Raw genomic sequence first — 7578 nt, 5'->3', positions numbered from 1 at the left:
GAATGTAAGTTGAGAATTAAAATTGAGTATGTAAATTGAGCATAGAAATGGAGAATGAAAATTGAGGATTCAAGTTGAGCATGAAAATGAAGAATACAAGTTGAGCATGGAAATAGAAAATGCAAGTTGAGCATAGAAATGGTAAATGCAAGTTGAGTATAGAAATATAGCATGAAATCTAAGTATGGAAACAGAAAATGCAAGTTCAACATAAAAATTAAGAATGCAAGTTGAGCATAGAAATATAGAATGCAAGTTGAGTATGGAAATGGACAATGTAAGTTGAGTATGGAAATGGACAATGCAAGTTGAGTATAGAAATGGACAATGCTAGTTGAGCATGAAAATAGAGAATCCAAGTTAAGTATGGAAATAGAAAAAAATAAGTTGAGCTTGAAAATATAGAATGCAAGTTTAGCATGGAAATAGAGAATACAAGTTGAAGAAAAAAATGGAGAATGCAAGTTTAGAATGGAAATAGAGAATGCAAGTTGAGGAAAGAAATCGAGAATGTAAATTGAGTACAAAATGGAGAACACAAGTTGAAGATAGAAATGGAGAATACAAATTAAAGATTGAAATAGAAAATACAAATTGAACATGGAAATAGAGGATTCAAGTTGAGCATGAAAATAAAGAATGCAAGTTGAGCATGGAAATAGAGAATGCAGGGTGAGTATGGACATGGAGAATGCAAGTTGAATGTGATAATAGAGAATGAAAGTTGAGAATTATAAAAAAAAAAATACAAGTTGAATATAAAAATAGAGAATTAAAATTGAGCATGGAAATGAAGAATGGAAGTTGAGCATGGAAATACAGAATTACAACTTGAGCGTGGAAATGAAAAATACAAGTTGAGCATGAAAATGAAGAATTCAAGTTGAGTATGGAAATATAGAATGCAACTTGAGCACGGAAATGAAAAATGTAAGTTGAGCATGAAAATAAAGAATCCAAGTTGAGCATGGAAATACATAATACAACTTGAGTGTAGAAATGAAAAATACAAGTTGAGCATAAAAATAAAGAATCCAAGTTGAGCATAAAAATAAAGAATATAAATTGAATATGAAAATAGAGAATGCAATTTGAGTATAGAAATGGTGAATACAAATTGAGAATGGAAATAAAGCATGTAAGTTAAGCATGGAAATAAAAAATTCAAGTTTAGTATGAAAATGATGAATGCAAGTTGAGCATAGAAATATAAAATACAAGTTGAATATGAAAATGAACAATGCAAGTTGAAGATAGAAATAGAGAATGCAAGTTTAGAGTAGAAATAGAGAATGCAAGTTGAGGAAAGAAATTGAGAATGCGAAATGAGTACAAAATGGACAACGCAAGTTGAAGATGGAAATAGAAAATACTAATTGAGCATAAAAATAGAGGATTCAAGTTGGGCATGAAAATGAAGAATGCAAGTTGGCCATGGAAATAGAGAATGCAAGGTGAGTATGGAAATAGAGAATGCAAGTTTAATATGAAAATTAAAAATGCAAGTTGAGTATAGAAATGTAGAATGTAAATTGAGAATGGAAAGGAAGAATGCAAGTTGAGCATGAAAATACAGAATGTAATTTGAGCATAGAAATGGAAAATACAAGTTGAGTATGAAAATAAAGAATGCAAGTTGAGCATGGAAATGAAGAATGTAAATTGAATATAGAAATGGAGAATGCAAGTTGAGCATGGAAATGGAGAATGCAAGTTGAGCATGGAAATGATGAATGCAAGTTGAGCATGGAAATGAAGCATGCAAGTTGAGCATAGAAATACAAAATGTAAGTTGAGTATGGAAATGGACAATGTAAGTTAAGCATGAAAATAGAGAATGTAAGTTGAGTATGAAAATAGACAATGCAAGTTGAGCATAAAAATTGAGAATGCAAGTTTAGCATGGAAATAGAGAATGCAAGTTGAAGAAAGAAATAGAGAATGTAAATTGAGTACGAAAATAGAGAATGTAAGTTGAAGATGGAAATGGAGAATCCAAGTTGAAGATGGAAATGGAGAATGCAAATTAAAGATTAAAATGGAAAATGTAAATTTAGCATGGAAATAGAAAATTCAAGTCAAGCATGAAAATGAAGAATGTAAGTTGAGCATGGAAATAGAGAATGAAAATTAAGCATGAAAATGAAGAATGAAAGTTGAGCATGGAAATACAGAATACAACTTGAGCGTGGAAATAAAAAATGTAAGTTGAGCATGAAAATGAAGAATGTAAATTAAATATGGAAATGGAGAATGCAAGTTTAGCATGAAAATAGAGAATGTAAGTTGAGGAAGGAAATGGAGAATGCAAATCAAGCATGGAAATTGAAAATAAAAGTTCAGCATGAAAATGAAGATTGTAAGTTGAGCATAAAAATAAAAAATACAAGTTGACCATAGAAATAAAAATTATAAATTATGCATCAAAATAAAAAATATAAGTTGTGCATCAAAATCGAGAATGCTAGTTAACCATAGAAATGGAAAATGCAAGTGGAGCATATAAATGAAGAATGCACATTGAACATGGAAATAAAAAATACAAGTTGAACATAGAAATGAAGAATGTAAGTTGAGCATGGAATAGAGAATGCAAGTTGAGCATGGAAATAGAGAATACAAGTTGACCGTGGTAGTAGAGAATACAGTTGAGGATAGAAATGAAGAAAGCAAGCTGAGCATGAAAATAGAGAATGAAAGTTGGGCATGGAAATAGAGAATGTAAATTGAGCATGGAAATGAAGAATGTAACGTTAGTATGAAAATAGAGAATACAAGTTGAGCATGGAAATGAAGAATGTAACGTCAGCATGAAAATAGAGAATGCAAGTTGAGTACAGAAATGGAGAATGTAAGTTGAACATGGAAGTAGAAAATACAAGTTGAGCATAGAAATGTAGAATGGATGTTGAGTATGAAAATGAAGAATGCAAGTTGAGTATGAAAATTGAGAATGTAAATTGAGTATGGAAATAAAGAATGTAAGTTGAGCATGTAAATAAAGAATGCAAGTTGAGCATGGAAATGGAGAATGTAAGTTGAGTATGAAAACATAGAATGTAAGTTGAGCCTGCGAATAGACAATGCAAATTGAGCAAAGAAATAGAGAATGCAAGTTGAATATGAAAATGAAAAATATAAATTGAGCATGAAAATGGAGAATGCAAATTAAGCATGGAAATAGAACATGCAAGTTGAGCATAGAAATAGAGAATGCAAGTTGAGCATGAAAATGGAGAATACAAGTTAAGCATGGAAATAGAACATGCAAGTTGAGCATAGAAATAGAGAATGTAAGTTAAGCATAGAATAAGACAATACAAACTAAATATAAAAATAAAGAATGCAAGTTGAGCTTAAAAGTAGAGCATGCAAGTTGAGCATGGAAATAAAAAATGAAAGTTCAGCATGAAAATGAAGATTCCAAGCATGAAAATAAAGAATGCAAGTTGAGCATGAAAATGAAAAATGCAAGTTGAGCATGAAAATAGAGCATACAAATTGAGTATAGAAATAGAGAATGGAAGTTGAGTACGGATTAAGGGAATCAAGTTCAAATAGAAAATATATTTGGATGAAATGGAAATCGATCTAATTGACAAAATTAAGCATTCGATTACTTTCAAAGTTCCAATTTTAATCAAGGGTCTGCATCAAACCTCCAAAACTACAAGAAAGAGCAGTAGAAGTATCAACAATATGCTCTACTGATATCATCAAACCAAGAATCTTTCTTATCAACGAGGCAACCAAGATCTTTTTTTAACCCTACATGGAACAAGCCTAATAGGTATATACAGATGGAGACACCCATTATGCCTGATGGAGGTACAAGAAGACTACTTCGTTGTTTTCGTTGCAGACAGATTGGTCATTATGCCAGTGAATGTCTCAATCCGAGAGGTAGTGATGATTATGCGCTAGTGTGTAGGAATTGTAAGTAGTTGGGACATACTTATCAGCAATGTAATGATCCGTTCAATTTTAATAATTGGGATCAACAGATCCAAAACTAAGGAAAATTGGAGGAGATAAATGAAGGTCCTCAAGATTCTCTGATAAATTGGGTGGAATGTATCCAAGCCGTTTTTACAAAGAGCCAACAAAAGAGGAAAGGACCAATTCAATATTTGAGTGAACCTATTGCAAAGGGCCAATTTGATCCAATTAAGGGGACATCCAATCCAAGTCCTGTTACGGACTTCTTAGAAAGTATGAGACCTGACTCGGTTGAGAAACTCAATGAGGTCCCGATTATAGAGGCTTCGATTTCATTTCAAGTTATTCCATTCTCTATGTAGTTTTGAGAAATATCCTATTCGTTGAAAGATCCTCTCGGGGGCACAAATTTCAAGAAAGCTCTGGCTACTGTTCCAATTCCAAGTCTAGGATAGAAGAATATCTTACCTCTCGGAGTTAAACTCAACCCAATAAAAAGAAAGAAGGCATTGGGAATTACCTTAAATATGGAACCCTATGACATTTTGAAGGATTTGGATGCTATTTGGCCTTCTATTTCTATGAAGCAACTTCTAACAATCGCACCAGAGTGTCATTCTACCATAAATTCATTGTTAACTTAGTATAGGCAATACAATAAGGAAGTTTGTGAAGTCAGTTTGAATCTTGATTCAAGTGCATCAACCATTGATGTTTTGATTGATGATATTATGATCTCGAGTATTCAGGTGGATGGTGGTTCCAGCATCAATTTAATGAACACTGATACAATAGATGCTTTAGATTTGGAATACTTAGTACCCACAACATTGGTGTTAAGGATGGGAGATCATAGCTAGAATAAACCAATGGATATTTTACAGAGTGTTCAAACTATAATTGCTAGTATTACACATGAAATTGATTACATCGTCTTTCGGTTACAACGATCAACTTTATCATATTCAATTTTATTAGGACGACTCTGGCTTTATCAAGTGAAGGCCAAGAACGATTGAGGTCGAGGTACTTTGACAATTGACAAGGGCGTAGATAAAATGGTGTTACAAATGTACTCAATACACTATCACGGGGAGTCTCAATTGCCAACGTCTGAATTGACGTCAAACGATAAGCTTAGTTCCAATGATGATGCAGTAGCACTAATTACAAAGGTATTTGTGGAAGTAGACCATTACCCTAGAGTAGTGTATTAATGTGGCAGTCCAAAGGAATAATTGATATATTCCTCGGATTTAGAAATCTTTACTAAAGTTAGTATTGATTGGATGATCAAATATGATGTGCACCATGTAAGTGCCCTAGACACAAGATTTAGTACTTTACACATGTTGGACTTACTGACTGATTTGAAACCCACGGGGTAGTTGAAACTGAACATTGCTGCTATATCTTTATGTCAAACTATCAATTTGGCGACCACAGCAGAGCCTTGGACAATTAAGGTCTATGAAGGTATTAAGAAACAGGAGTTGATCTACTAGACAAAATTTTTCTTGCATCATAAATCAGCTTTTGCTTAGACTTATGATGATCTAAAAGATATCCCCGCTAAAGTCTGTGAGCATCGTATCATTTTAGAGGAGAATGCTAAATCGGTATAGTAGAGACAACATCACCTTAATCCTAAATATTCTCTCATGGTCAAGGAGGAATTAGACAAGCTTCTTGCGATTGGTTTTATTTACTCGATACTGAATAGTGAGTGGATTTTTCTTATCGTGATGGTGCCAAAAAAGAATGGAAAAATCCAAATTTGTCAGGATTTATGAAAACTTAATGCGGCTATCAAAAAAGATTACTTTCCATTATCTTTTACGGATAGTATATTGAATACTGTAGTAGGTCACAAATGTTATTTGTTCTTCGATGGATTTTTCAGGTATAATCAAGTTTAAATTGCATCAGAAGACTATCTCAAGACAACTTTTACTACGAATTGGGGCACATTTACTTATCATGTGATGCCTTTTGGGTTATGCAACGCCCCAGCCACGTTTCAGAGAGTAATAACTCAAGCTTTCTAAGACTATCTCCAAATATTTATGGAGATCTTTTTAGATGACTTTTGTACATTCAGTATAAAACAAGATCATCTTAATTGTCTGGGCAAATGTTTGGCTCGATGCGTTAAGTTTGGAATATTGTTGAACTCGAAGAAGTGTCAATTTGGTGTTTCGTCCAAAAAATTATTGGAACATATCCTCTCCAGCCCAGATATTGCTATAGATCTTGACAAAGTGCAGCATATAATGAACTTTTCCAGACCAGAGATAGTCTCCAGTGTTCGAAGGTTCATCGGCCATGTCAGTTATTATCACCACTTTATTTGTTCGTTTGCAGTTATTTTTCAACCTTTAACGAACTTACTGAAGAAATCTTCATCAAATGGGTCTAGTCCCCTCTAGACCTTGGAGTGTACAATGGCCTTTGAAGCATTAAAGTCAAAATTGGTCTCTGTACCAATATTGGTGGCACCTCGTTAGACAAAGCATTTCCATGTTTATGTTGATGCATCTAATGTGGCTATTGGATTGGTGCTAATTCAGAAGGATGTCAAAGGTTTGGATCATCTTATCTATTATGTCAGTCGGTAATTGGTGGCTACCAAACGCAATTATACTACTATTGAATGCGAAGCGTTGGGCATGATATACTTGGTTCAAAAGTTTTGGTACTATTTGCTTGGATATCCGTTTGTATTTTATGTCAATCATGATGCCCTTAAATACATGATTAATAAGCATCAATTGAGTGGGCCCATTGCCCGATGGGTATTACTTCTACAAGAGTTTAATTTTATAATTGTTGTACGACTTGAAAAAAAACATGCAAATGCTAATCATTTATCCCGGTTGTCTAATATTCTTGGCAACGAGCCTGTCTCTTATCCTCTTCCCAATGCCAAATTATTTGTGGTAGATGTGATTTCCTCTGAGTATAATAAAATCATTCAATTTTTGACCTTCTACACTTTTTCGTCAACTTTCACCGAGAAGCTTAAGAAGTGACTCATTCTGAAGAGTGCCCCGTACACGATGATTCGCAATGCATTGTATAAACAAGAAAAAGATGGTATTTTAAGATGTTGTATCTTTCAAAGTGAAGTATAGTCGATACTAAAGAATTGCCATTTGGATAGTTGAGGTGGTCATTTTGCAAGCGACAGCACTGCTTACAAGGCATTAATGGTAGGATATTGGTAGCCCACAATGTTTTCTAATGTACACCAATTTGTTCATCATTGTAATCCCTGTCAATGAATTGGTCGACCCAAGGATATTTCAGCCATGCCATTAGTACCAATCTTGGTACAAGTACTGTTTGAAAAATAGAATATTGATTTTGTCAGTCCCATCGTACAAGCGTCAAAACCTAGTGAGAAGCGATATATTTTAGTCGCCATAGATTATGTAACAAAATGGATAGAGGCTATTACTACCCGCCATGGTGATGCCAATACAATGGCCACTTTTCTTTATAAGAATATTATAACTCGATTTGGGTGTCTGAAAAAATTGGTTAGTGATGGTAGCACTGATTTCATAAATGCTACCATAGCTGCCTTGATGAACACATGTGAGATTAAGCATCGAAAAACTACTCCATATTATCCTC

The sequence above is a fragment of the Physcomitrium patens genome, chromosome 4 (genome assembly GCF_059467195.1).
Source record: "Physcomitrium patens ecotype Gransden chromosome 4, ASM5946719v1, whole genome shotgun sequence".
In the NCBI taxonomy this organism is placed as follows: domain Eukaryota; kingdom Viridiplantae; phylum Streptophyta; class Bryopsida; order Funariales; family Funariaceae; genus Physcomitrium; species Physcomitrium patens.
The sequence above is the reverse complement of the archived record's forward strand: the minus strand, read 5'-3'. Positions refer to the sequence as shown.